The following is a 14,265-nucleotide window of genomic DNA, read 5'->3' on the forward strand; positions in this document are numbered from 1 at the left end:
TTTCCAAATAAGGAAAATGAGGTCGATCGGACAGCTTTTCTCATAATAACGAGATTTTTATCTCGTAAAGACAAGATTTTTATATCGTAAAGACAAGATTTTTATTTTTAATTCAATTCATTAATATGCATTTCCCTTTTTACGGAACGTTCGTTCCATTCTAAAAGGTTTATTACATTTCCCACTACGGTGGTTAGATAATGTATTGGGTGAGCTTTAACATCATCCAAATCTGCAAATGCCATAATATTTGCAACATTTTCTTTTATCGTCTTTCCTTTCAGCTCAAAGTTGTCGCTGATTAAATTCGATAAATTTATGTCTCTATTAGAAGTGGCGAAATACCTTTCTAACAATTTTGTTATATTATCTACTTGAACGATGGCACTTTTTCTAAGTTTTTCCGACAATTAATGCTCATTTAATCTAGATATCCGTTCTTTTATATCTGTGCAAACTCTAACGCCACGTCTACATTGAGTGGGTGCCTGATATGCACTCTCTTTAAGTGATCTTTATCTGCCAATACTGGGAAATATGTACCAGCTGTGGAAATTGCAAAGGAATTTGCACGGCATTTGTCTGAAATGATCGCCATTAAGTTACTTTCCATTTCATTAATAACAATTTGTTCTAAAACAGTTTGCACGGCTTCATTTATTATGATAGAACCCAATTTAGATCCTTTCTTTAAAGCAACTAATTTCAAATAAAGATATTTGAATTTTTTTCCTTTCAAATTAAATGCGGCAACTGCCATGATTTTAACTTTGTGCAAAACTTTGTTCATATACCTAAAATGGTACAAATGGTACTCATCAAAATATATAACAAACTTTTTGTTCTGAAAAAGCCGTAAATTGTTCCTGAGATCTATAATCCCCTCCTCAACCAAATGAGAGCTCATTGAGAGCATTTGCATTATGGAATCTTGAATTTCCATTTTGGGAAACTTTACCCCTTTGGAATATTTTGTAAATATTTTAAACATAATTTTTTTCATACTTGCAGTTTTAACATATCATGAATTGATTATTGTGAGGCTGTCGGCAAATGCACCAAAGCCTGTTCGGGTCATCGATCGGCTCATTAGCCAGGGATGGTTCCCTTGAATCTTCATCGATCGGCTCATTAGCCAGGTGATGGTTCCCTTGAATCTTCATCGATCGGCTCGAGGTTGTGGCCGGACCTGATGGTGCGCTGCACTCCTTCACTACCTCTTCCTGGGGCTGTTCCATAAGTGGAGAGTGGCGTGTAAATGTGGCGTGCTCCTGTTGTCGCTGCTGCTCCTCCTGCTCCAGCTCTCGCTGCTCCTCCAGCTCCAGTTGTCGCTGCTGCTCCTCCCGGCCAATCAGTATGCCCGTGATGGGGCACAACTGGACCTGTTGCTGGCGGGCATGGGCCAGGTGCTGGGCATATCGCCTGACAGCTCGCCGCTGAATCTCGGCGTCTCGTGCTGATTTTTTTTCGTGCTCTTCTATGGCACGCTCTACGATTGAATCCTGCTCTGATTCTTCCTCTGAATCCTCCTCTGCATCCTCCTCTGCATCTCTCACTGCATCTCTATCTGCATCTTTTTCTGCATCTCCCTTTGTACGCGTACTCGCGTACATATGATCTCCACTAGCCGTATGTACTTGGCGGGAGGTGGTAGCTCTTGCTAGTTTCTCCTGCTGGCTGCGTGCACGTGCACGAGCTCTTGCTAGTTTCTTCTGCTGGATACGCAGTGACGGCAATACGTGACGGGCGCGTTGACAGCTGACACTGCATGGATATGGGATCATTTGAAATCCTGCACGGACAAATGTATGTATTATTGCTCCAGTGAGCGGCCTGGGCCTCCTGCGGGACATATTGGACATGAGCGGCCTGGGCCTCCTGCGAGACATATTGGACGTGTTGTACCTGGGCCTGCTGGAAAGTATGAAATATAATATATATATTATATATATGGTAATACTTACGTTGTATTGGACGTGTGGTGCCTGGGCCTGCTGGGGGGCCACGTATGGCAGCACATTGTGCTGCCTCAGGCGCTCCAGCAAGGCGCGCCCGTCGGCTGCCATGCCGCCCGTTTCGCCACGGTGGGCGGCCATCATCATCGCGAAGGCTCTGTCGCAGATCTGTTGCCTGCGTTCCTGCCTTTCCCTGAGAGTGTTTGGGCCACCGCTACCTCCACGGCCACCGCCAGCGCCGCCAAAATGAAAATGTTGGTGAAGGGACATCTGGAAAGGAAAATATGAAATATAATATATATATATAATATAGGTCCAGGGCCGGATTAGCAGTTGCCTAGGGCCTCCTAGGGATAAAGAAAAATTTTGTTGAAAAAACAAAACTCCAAATAATGAATAAAAAAATATAATAGCCACTGAGAAAAATACAAAATAAAGGAGGGCCCCAGATTGATGGTGCCCTGGCCGGTTGATCCGGCCCTGAATAGGTCGCTACATCACATCAGCCCTCAAAACAAAACGAAAAACCAATTCAAGCGGCCAACAATTGTAGAGCCCACACACAGCATAGTATGTGTGAATACATGGCACACACACATTTACGTAACCTGTAAACGAAACTCAAAACAAACTCAAAACGTTTTCGGAAAATAAGAATTGATACAAAATTTTGTCGTGTCTGTTTACACACATACATTTGCAATTCTCAGCTTGCTTTCGCTTCCCGACATGAGTCATACATGCCGAACGGCCCAGCTCCCGACCCGAGTATCTCAGCCTCACAGAGCCAAAGCGCTGGGAGCCGGGACAGAACACCCAGCTTGCGCCCCTTTTGTTGTATGAACTGGCACATCTATATACTGTATGGTTAGTGCCAGCACGTCGTTAAGTGGCCTGACTCTCTCCGTGGCAAGATGCTTTTGTCCGGACTGGTCCCATGTGGTCACATATTTTAATATGTAAGGATGACGATAGATCGCAAGGTTCTAAAATAACAATTAGAAACTCGCTCAAGTAAAAAAACTCGGCAATGGTAGTCATAAATTTACCTTTATCGCTCTCTCCATTGGGCTCTCTCCAGTGAAGCTCCATAGCCAACCAAAAGGGGAAACCAATCCAATAGGCAATGCTGACGACGGCAGCGGTCACAAAGAACTGAAAGTGGAATTCATCATGAGCATAATGGTTGGCAGTACTGCAAATCTACCACTAAATACCGGTCCCAGGCAGTGGGTGTAGTTGTCCACAACCCAAAAGATGGGTGTCATGCACACACACTCGCCTCATTTCAGGTACGAGGGTCGCGACGATGAAGTTCAATACACTGGTGGAGCAGCAGCATCAAATTTAAATATATATCTATAAGGACAGACAGACAGATGGTTGACGGACTTTTGATTTTCTTTTAAAAATTTATTTTTCTTCCTTAAAGACGGACTTTGGATTTTCTTTTAAAAATTTATTTTTCTTCCTTAAATTTAATAAATACATATATGATTACAATTAACAATTATTAAAAAATGCGTTATATAATAATAACAATGAAACTGTTTCGGAAGAAACCACTCTTCCTCATCAGCGATCTTTCATTTCCAAATAAGGAAAATGAGGTCGATCGGACAGCTTTTCTCATAATAACGAGATTTTTATCTCGTAAAGACAAGATTTTTATATCGTAAAGACAAGATTTTTATTTTTAATTCAATTCATTAATATGCATTTCCCTTTTTACGGAACGTTCGTTCCATTCTAAAAGGTTTATTACATTTCCCACTACGGTGGTTAGATAATGTATTGGGTGAGCTTTAACATCATCCAAATCTGCAAATGCCATAATATTTGCAACATTTTCTTTTATCGTCTTTCCTTTCAGCTCAAAGTTGTCGCTGATTAAATTCGATAAATTTATGTCTCTATTAGAAGTGGCGAAATACCTTTCTAACAATTTTGTTATATTATCTACTTGAACGATGGCACTTTTTCTAAGTTTTTCCGACAATTGATGCTCATTTAATCTAGATATCCGTTCTTTCGCAAACTCTAACGCCACGTCTACATTGAGTGGGTGCCTGATATGCACTCTCTTTAAGTGATCTTTATCTGCCAATACTGGGAAATATGTACCAGCTGTGGAAATTGCAAAGGAATTTGCACGGCATTTGTCTGAAATGATCGCCATTAAGTTACTTTCCATTTCATTAATAACAATTTGTTCTAAAACAGTTTGCACGGCTTCATTTATTATGATAGAACCCAATTTAGATCCTTTCTTTAAAGCAACTAATTTCAAATAAAGATATTTGAATTTTTTTCCTTTCAAATTAAATGCGGCAACTGCCATGATTTTAACTTTGTGCAAAACTTTGTTCATATACCTAAAATGGTACAAATGGTACTCATCAAAATATATAACAAACTTTTTGTTCTGAAAAAGCCGTAAATTGTTCCTGAGATCTATAATCCCCTCCTCAACCAAATGAGAGCTCATTGAGAGCATTTGCATTATGGAATCTTGAATTTCCATTTTGGGAAACTTTACCCCTTTGGAATATTTTGTAAATATTTTAAACATAATTTTTTTCATACTTGCAGTTTTAACATATCATGAATTGATTATTGTGAGGCTGTCGGCAAATGCACTAAAGCCTGTTCGGGTCATCGATCGGCTCATTAGCCAGGGATGGTTCCCTTGAATCTTCATCGATCGGCTCATTAGCCAGGGATGGTTCCCTTGAATCTTCATCGATCGGCTCGAGGTTGTGGCCGGACCTGATGGTGCGCTGCACTCCTTCACTACCTCTTCCTGGGGCTGTTCCATAAGTGGAGAGTGGCGTGTAAATGTGGCGTGCTCCTGTTGTCGCTGCTGCTCCTCCTGCTCCAGCTCTCGCTGCTCCTCCAGCTCCAGTTGTCGCTGCTGCTCCTCCCGGCCAATCAGTATGCCCGTGATGGGGCACAACTGGACCTGTTGCTGGCGGGCATGGGCCAGGTGCTGGGCATATCGCCTGACAGCTCGCCGCTGAATCTCGGCGTCTCGTGCTGATTTTTTTTCGTGCTCTTCTATGGCACGCTCTACGATTGAATCCTGCTCTGATTCTTCCTCTGAATCCTCCTCTGCATCCTCCTCTGCATCTCTCACTGCATCTCTATCTGCATCTTTTTCTGCATCTCCCTTTGTACGCGTACTCGCGTACATATGATCTCCACTAGCCGTATGTACTTGGCGGGAGGTGGTAGCTCTTGCTAGTTTCTCCTGCTGGCTGCGTGCACGTGCACGAGCTCTTGCTAGTTTCTTCTGCTGGATACGCAGTGACGGCAATACGTGACGGGCGCGTTGACAGCTGACACTGCATGGATATGGGATCATTTGAAATCCTGCACGGACAAATGTATGTATTATTGCTCCAGTGAGCGGCCTGGGCCTCCTGCGGGACATATTGGACATGAGCGGCCTGGGCCTCCTGCGAGACATATTGGACGTGTTGTACCTGGGCCTGCTGGAAAGTATGAAATATAATATATATATTATATATATGGTAATACTTACGTTGTATTGGACGTGTGGTGCCTGGGCCTGCTGGGGGGCCACGTATGGCAGCACATTGTGCTGCCTCAGGCGCTCCAGCAAGGCGCGCCCGTCGGCTGCCATGCCGCCCGTTTCGCCACGGTGGGCGGCCGATCTGTTGCCTGCGTTCCTGCCTTTCCCTGAGAGTGTTTGTGCGGCCACCGCTACCTCCACGGCCACCGCCAGCGCCGCCAAAATGAAAATGTTGGTGAAGGGACATCTGGAAAGGAAAATATGAAATATAATATATATATATAATATAGGTCCAGGGCCGGATTAGCAGTTGCCTAGGGCCTCCTAGGGATAAAGAAAAATTTTGTTGAAAAAAACAAAACTCCAAATAATGAATAAAAAAATATAATAGCCACTGAGAAAAATACAAAATAAAGGAGGGCCCCATTGATGGTTCGCCCGCCGAGAGGGTTGATCCGGCCCTGAATAGGTCGCTACATCACATCAGCCCTCAAAACAAAAACGAAAAACCAATTCAAGCGGCCAACAATTGTAGAGCCCACACACAAGCATAGTATGTGTGAATACATGGCACACACACATTTACGTAACCTGTAAACGAAACTCAAAACAAACTCAAAACGTTTTCGGAATAAGAATTGATACAAAATTTTGTCGTGTCTGTTACACACCATTTGCAAGCCTCAGCTTGCTTTCGCTTCCCGACGCCATAATCATGAACGCCCAGCCCGCCCCACTCTCAGCCTCACAGAGCCAAAGCGCTGGGAGCCGGGACAGAACACCCAGCTTGCGCCCCTTTTGTTGTATGAACTGGCACATCTAATACTGTATGGTTAGTGCCAGCACGTCGTTAAGTGGCCTGACTCTCGCCGTGGGAGGGCTTTTGTCCGGACTGGTCGGCCATGTGGTCACATATTTTAATATGTAAGGATGACAGTTAGATCGCAAGGTTCCAAAATAATGATTTAGAAACTATCTTTAGCTAAAAAAACTCGGCTATGGTAGTCATAAATTTACCTTTATCGCTCTCTCCATTGGGCTCTCTCCAGTGAAGCTCCATAGCCAACCAAAAGGGGAAACCAATCCGATAGGGCAATGCTGATGACGGCAGCGGTCACAAAGAACTGAAAGTGGAATTCATCATGAGCATAATGGTTGGCAGTACTCAAATCTACCACTAAATACCGGTCCCAGGCAGTGGGTATAGTTGTCCACAACCCAAAGATGGGTGTCATGGAGTGCACACATCCTCTTTCAGGTACCGAGGGTCGCGACGATGAAGTTCAATACACTGGTGGAGCAGCAGCATCAAATTTAAATATATATCTATAAGGACAGACAGACAGATGGTTGACGGACTTTTGATCTTTTAAAATATTTTTTTTTTTCCTTTAAAGACGGACTTTGGATTTTCTTTTAAAAATTTATTTTTCTTCCTTAAATTTAATAAATACATATATGATTACAATTAACAATTATTAAAAAATGCGTTATATAATAATAATAATGAAACTGTTTCGGAAGAAACCACTCTTCCTCATCAGCGATCTTTCATTTCCAAATAAGGAAAAATGAGGTCGATCGGACAGCTTTTCTCATAATAACGAGATTTTTATCTCGTAAAGACAAGATTTTTATATCGTAAAGACAAGATTTTTATTTTTAATTCAATTCATTAATATGCATTTCCCTTTTTACGGAACGTTCGTTCCATTCTAAAAGGTTTATTACATTTCCCACTACGGTGGTTAGATAATGTATTGGGTGAGCTTTAACATCATCCAAATCTGCAAATGCCATAATATTTGCAACATTTTCTTTTATCGTCTTTCCTTTCAGCTCAAAGTTGTCGCTGATTAAATTCGATAAATTTATGTCTCTATTAGAAGTGGGGAAATACCTTTCTAACAATTTTGTTATATTATCTACTTGAACGATGGCACTTTTTCTAAGTTTTTCCGACAATTGATGCTCATTTAATCTAGATATCCGTTCTTTTATATCTGTGCAAACTCTAACGCCACGTCTACATTGAGTGGGTGCCTGATATGCACTCTCTTTAAGTGATCTTTATCTGCCAATACTGGGAAATATGTACCAGCTGTGGAAATTGCAAAGGAATTTGCACGGCATTTGTCTGAAATGATCGCCATTAAGTTACTTTCCATTTCATTAATAACAATTTGTTCTAAAACAGTTTGCACGGCTTCATTTATTATGATAGAACCCAATTTAGATCCTTTCTTTAAAGCAACTAATTTCAAATAAAGATATTTGAATTTTTTTCCTTTCAAATTAAATGCGGCAACTGCCATGATTTATATACCTAAAATGGTACAAATGGTACTCATCAAAATATATAACAAACTTTTTGTTCTGAAAAAGCCGTAAATTGTTCCTGAGATCTATAATCCCCTCCTCAACCAAATGAGAGCTCATTGAGAGCATTTGCATTATGGAATCTTGAATTTCCATTTTGGGAAACTTTACCCCTTTGGAATATTTTGTAAATATTTTAAACATAATTTTTTTCATACTTGCAGTTTTAATAGGTGAGACCTAACATATCATGAATTGATTATTGTGAGGCTGTCGGCAAATGCACCAAAGCCTGTTCGGGTCATCGATCGGCTCATTAGCCAGGGATGGTTCCCTTGAATCTTCATCGATCGGCTCATTAGCCAGGGATGGTTCCCTTGAATCTTCATCGATCGGCTCGAGGTTGTGGCCGGACCTGATGGTGCGCTGCACTCCTTCACTACCTCTTCCTGGGGCTGTTCCATAAGTGGAGAGTGGCGTGTAAATGTGGCGTGCTCCTGTTGTCGCTGCTGCTCCTCCTGCTCCAGCTCTCGCTGCTCCTCCAGCTCCAGTTGTCGCTGCTGCTCCTCCCGGCCAATCAGTATGCCCGTGATGGGGCACAACTGGACCTGTTGCTGGCGGGCATGGGCCAGGTGCTGGGCATATCGCCTGACAGCTCGCCGCTGAATCTCGGCGTCTCGTGCTGATTTTTTTTCGTGCTCTTCTATGGCACGCTCTACGATTGAATCCTGCTCTGATTCTTCCTCTGAATCCTCCTCTGCATCCTCCTCTGCATCTCTCACTGCATCTCTCTCTGCATCTTTTTCTGCATCTCCCTTTGTACGCGTACTCGCGTACATATGATCTCCACTAGCCGTATGTACTTGGCGGGAGGTGGTAGCTCTTGCTAGTTTCTCCTGCTGGCTGCGTGCACGTGCACGAGCTCTTGCTAGTTTCTTCTGCTGGATACGCAGTGACGGCAATACGTGACGGGCGCGTTGACAGCTGACACTGCATGGATATGGGATCATTTGAAATCCTGCACGGACAAATGTATGTATTATTGCTCCAGTGAGCGGCCTGGGCCTCCTGCGGGACATATTGGACATGAGCGGCCTGGGCCTCCTGCGAGACATATTGGACGTGTTGTACCTGGGCCTGCTGGAAAGTATGAAATATAATATATATATTATATATATGGTAATACTTACGTTGTATTGGACGTGTGGTGCCTGGGCCTGCTGGGGGGCCACGTATGGCAGCACATTGTGCTGCCTCAGGCGCTCCAGCAAGGCGCGCCCGTCGGCTGCCATGCCGCCCGTTTCGCCACGGTGGGCGGCCATCATCATCGCGAAGGCTCTGTCGCAGATCTGTTGCCTGCGTTCCTGCCTTTCCCTGAGAGTGTTTGTGCGGCCACCGCTACCTCCACGGCCACCGCTACCTCCACGGCCACCGCCAGCGCCGCCAAAATGAAAATGTTGGTGAAGGGACATCTGGAAAGGAAAATATGAAATATAATATATATATATAATATATATATTATATATATGGTAATACTTACGTTGAAATTTCGGTGAGAAAACGAAAAAAAAGGAAAATGAGATGAGAAATTCTGTTGAACTGCTTGAGTTGAAGCCACGTGCTTTCCGTTTGTTCAATAACGCCCGCCGAAAAATCTAGAAGATCCCGGCCGCCGTCGACGCCGTTCAGTTGAGCTAAATGAGCGGCGCGGCTCAATTATTGAGCACAAAATAAATATATATATTTTATTTTTAAATTGACCTGCCAAGCTACATATCATATATTGTTGGATTACATATCATTTTATTTTCATTTGTTTATATTTTCTAGAGCGAACAAACTTTAAGGTAAATTTAAAATTACCCGCAAAGTCAGCCATTTATAAATGGCTCATTTTGAGCACTTTGCGTCCATCCTTTTTCCACCGAGTTGGCATCATCTTATCTGCCTATCTGGTCACACTCATTTTTCTGCAAGCCGGCGCCGGTTTTTGTTTAGAGTTTTGTTAACTTTTTGCCACTTTCCTTTTAATCATGAAATCATCTTCTTCAAGTGATGAAGACCATCCAACAACCTCCAGCCTACCTCCATGGGACGAAAGGCCATGGAACAAAGACCTGCCCGTAACATTCACAAGATGGGTTGAAGCACTAACCATACAGTATATAGATGTGCCAGTTCATACAACGAAAGGGGCGCAGCTGAGCTTGCAGCGAACGTTCCCAGATCTTCGGCTTTGGGAATGGCCGCGTTCGGCTCTGGGAATGGCCGCGATCGGCTCATGACGTCACACGAGCCGACTGGCAGCAAGCATGCATGAGTTATGTACGTGTACACTCCAAAATATATGATTGTATGCATAGAATAATTTTTAGCTGCCGAAACCGACTTTGTTCGAGATTTCGGTTTACGTAAACGTGTGTGTGCCATGTATTCACACATACTGTGCTTGTGTGTGGGCTCTACAATTGTTGGCCGCTTGAATTGGTTTTTCGTTTTGTTTTGAGGGCTGATGTGATGTAGCGACCTATTCAGGGCCGGATCAACCCTCAACCGGGCCCTGGGCAACCATCAATCTGGGGCCCTCCTTTATTTTGTATTTTTCTCAGTGGCTAATATATTTTTTATTCATTATTTGGAGTTTTGTTTTTTCAACAAAATTTTTCTGTTATCCCTAGGGGGCCCTAGGCAACTGCTAATCCGGCCTGGACCTATTCCCGTCGTAAGACTTCATATTTTCTTGGTTTGTTCTGTAGCTCGACTCGACGCGGGTTGAGGCATTGACGAAGCGGTTCATAAAATATTTTTTCGTTTTGTTTTGAAAAGCTGATGTTGCGACGGGCGCGCGGTTCTCTTTTAGGCTAGCCTTTGCCTCTGCTTTCGGCTTCGTCAATGCCTCAACCCGCGTCGAGTCGAGCGACAGAATACACCAAGAAAATATTAAGTCTTACGACGGGAATAGGTCCAGGGCCGGATTAGCAGTTGCCTAGGGCCTCCTAGGGATAACAGAAAAATTTTGTTGAAAAAACAAAACTCCAAATAATGAATAAAAAATATATTAGCCACTGAGAAAAATACAAAATAAAGGAGGGCCCCAGATTGATGGTTGCCCAGGGCCCGGTTGAGGGTTGATCCGGCCCTGAATAGGTCGCTACATCACATCAGCCCTCAAAACCAAACGAAAAACCAATTCAAGCGGCCAACAATTGTAGAGCCCACACACAAGCATAGTATGTGTGAATACATGGCACACACACATTTACGTAACCTGTAAACGAAACTCAAAACAAACTCAAAACGTTTTCGGAAAATAAGAATTGATACAAAATATTGTCGTGTCTGTTTACACACATACATTTGCAATTCTCAGCTTGCTTTCGCTTCCCGACATGAGTCATACATGCCGAACGGCCCAGCTCCCGACCCGAGTGTCTCAGCCTCACAGAGCCAAAGCGCTGGGAGCCGGGACAGAACACCCAGCTTGCGCCCCTTTTGTTGTATGAACTGGCACATCTATATACTGTATGGTTAGTGCCAGCACGTCGTTAAGTGGCCTGACTCTCTCCGTGGCAAGATGCTTTTGTCCCGACTGGTCCCATGTGGTCACATATTTTAATATGTAAGGATGACGATAGATCGCAAGGTTCTAAAATAACAATTAGAAACTCGCTCAAGTAAAAAAACTCGGCAATGGTAGTCATAAATTTACCTTTATCGCTCTCTCCATTGGGCTCTCTCCAGTGAAGCTCCATAGCCAACCAAAAGGGGAAACCAATCCAATAGGCAATGCTGACGACGGCAGTGGTCAGACAAGCCACTCCGATCACAAAGAACTGAAAGTGCAATTCATCATGAGCATAATGGTTGGCAGTACTGCAAATCTACCACTAAATACCGGTCCCAGGCAGTGGGTGTAGTTGTCCACAACCCAAAAGATGGGTGTCACGCACACACATCCCCGCTCTCATTTCAGGTACGAGGGTCGCGACGATGAAGTTCAACACACTGGCGGAGCAGCAGCATCAAATTTAAATATATATCTATAAGGACAGACAGACAGATGGTTGACGGACTTTTGATTTTCTTTTAAAAGTTTATTTTTCTTCCTTAAAGACGTACTTTTGATTTTCTTTTAAAAATTTATTTTTCTTCCTTAAATTTAATAAATACATATATGATTACAATTAACAATTATTAAAAAATGCGTTATATAATAATAATAATGGAACTGTTTCGGAAGAAACCACTCTTCCTCATCAGCGATCTTTCATTTCCAAATAAGGAAAATGAGGTCGATCGGACAGCTTTTCTCATAATAACGAGATTTTTATCTCGTAAAGACAAGATTTTTACCGATATCGTAAAGACAAGATTTTTTATCTCGTAAAGACAAGATTTTTATCTCGTAAAGACAAGATTTTTATTTTTAATTCAATTCATTAATATGCATTTCCCTTTTTACGGAACGTTCGTTCCATTCTAAAAGGTTTATTACATTTCCCACTACGGTGGTTAGATAATGTATTGGGTGAGCTTTAACATCATCCAAATCTGCAAATGCCATAATATTTGCAACATTTTCTTTTATCGTCTTTCCTTTCAGCTCAAAGTTGTCGCTGATTAAATTCGATAAATTTATGTCTCTATTAGAAGTGGGGAAATACCTTTCTAACAATTTTGTTATATTATCTACTTGAACGATGGCACTTTTTCTAAGTTTTTCCGACAATTGATGCTCATTTAATCTAGATATCCGTTCTTTTATATCTGTGCAAACTCTAAAATAAGTGGTTTTTGCAAATATTTGACTATACGTAAACTCTAACGCCACGTCTACATTGAGTGGGTGCCTGATATGCACTCTCTTTAAGTGATCTTTATCTGCCAATACTGGGAAATATGTACCAGCTGTGGAAATTGCAAAGGAATTTGCACGGCATTTGTCAGAAATGATCGCCATTAAGTTACTTTCCATTTCATTAATAACAATTTGTTCTAAAACAGTTTGCACGGCTTCATTTATTATGATAGAACCCAATTTAGATCCTTTCTTTAAAGCAACTAATTTCAAATAAAGATATTTGAATTTTTTTCCTTTCAAATTAAATGCGGCAACTGCCATGATTTTAACTTTGTGCAAAACTTTGTTCATATACTTAAAATGGTACAAATGGTACTCATCAAAATATATAACAAACTTTTTGTTCTGAAAAAGCCGTAAATTGTCCCTGAGATCTATAATCCCCTCCTCAACCAAATGAGAGCTCATTGAGAGCATTTGCATTATGGAATCTTGAATTTCCATTTTGGGAAACTTTACCCCTTTGGAATATTTTGTAAATATTTTAAACATAATTTTTTTCATACTTGCAGTTTTAACATATCATGAATTGATTATTGTGAGGCTGTCGGCAAATGCACCAAAGCCTGTTCGGGTCATCGATCGGCTCATTAGCCAGGGATGGTTCCCTAATCTTCATCGATCGGCTCATTAGCCAGGGATGGTTCCCTTGAATCTTCATCGATCGGCTCGAGGTTGTGGCCGGACCTGATGGTGCGCTGCACTCCTTCACTACCTCTTCCTGGGGCTGTTCCATAAGTGGAGAGTGGCGTGTAAATGTGGCGTGCTCCTGTTGTCGCTGCTGCTCCTCCTGCTCCAGCTCTCGCTGCTCCTCCAGCTCCAGTTGTCGCTGCTGCTCCTCCCGGCCAATCAGTATGCCCGTGATGGGGCACAACTGGACCTGTTGCTGGCGGGCATGGGCCAGGTGCTGGGCATATCGCCTGACAGTTCGCCGCTGAATCTCGGCGTCTCGTGCTGATTTTTTTTCGTGCTCTTCTATGGCACGCTCTACGATTGAATCCTGCTCTGATTCTTCCTCTGAATCCTCCTCTGCATCCTCCTCTGAATCTCTCACTGCATCTCTCTCTGCATCTTTTTCTGCATCTCCCTTTGTACGCGTACTCGCGTACATATGATCTCCACTAGCCGTATGTACTTGGCGGGAGGTGGTAGCTCTTGCTAGTTTCTCCTGCTGGCTGCGTGCACGTGCACGAGCTCTTGCTAGTTTCTTCTGCTGGATACGCAGTGACGGCAATACGTGACGGGCGCGTTGACAGCTGACACTGCATGGATATGGGATCATTTGAAATCCTGCACGGACAAATGTATGTATTATTGCTCCAGTGAGCGGCCTGGGCCTCCTGCGGGACATATTGGACACGAGCGGCCTGGGCCTCCTGCGAGACATATTGGACGTGTTGTACCTGGGCCTGCTGGAAAGTATGAAATATAATATATATATTATATATATGGTAATACTTACGTTGTATTGGACGTGTGGTGCCTGGGCCTGCTGGGGGGCCACGTATGGCAGCACATTGTGCTGCCTCAGGCGCTCCAGCAAGGCGCGCCCGTCGGCTGCCATGCCGCCCGTTTCGCCACGGTGGGCGGCCATC

General features: G+C 43.1%; 1 protein-coding gene and 1 long non-coding RNA gene across 2 annotated transcripts in view; one reads left to right on the forward strand and one right to left on the reverse strand.

Annotated features, from left to right (window-relative positions):
• Window positions 1–14,265, forward strand: part of LOC111081208 — a 46,387-nt gene that overhangs the window by 3,291 nt on the left and 28,831 nt on the right. The window lies entirely within an intron of this gene.
• Window positions 11,349–11,754, reverse strand: LOC121404875. The gene is made up of 3 exons (XR_005968247.1): window positions 11,705–11,754; window positions 11,519–11,642; window positions 11,349–11,455 (listed from the first exon to the last, which is right to left on the reverse strand). It is a non-coding gene; the product is annotated as an uncharacterized LOC121404875 (long non-coding RNA).

The sequence above is a fragment of the Drosophila obscura genome, unplaced genomic scaffold, assembly GCF_018151105.1.
Source record: "Drosophila obscura isolate BZ-5 IFL unplaced genomic scaffold, ASM1815110v1 contig_46, whole genome shotgun sequence".
Taxonomy (NCBI): Eukaryota; Metazoa; Arthropoda; class Insecta; order Diptera; family Drosophilidae; genus Drosophila; species Drosophila obscura.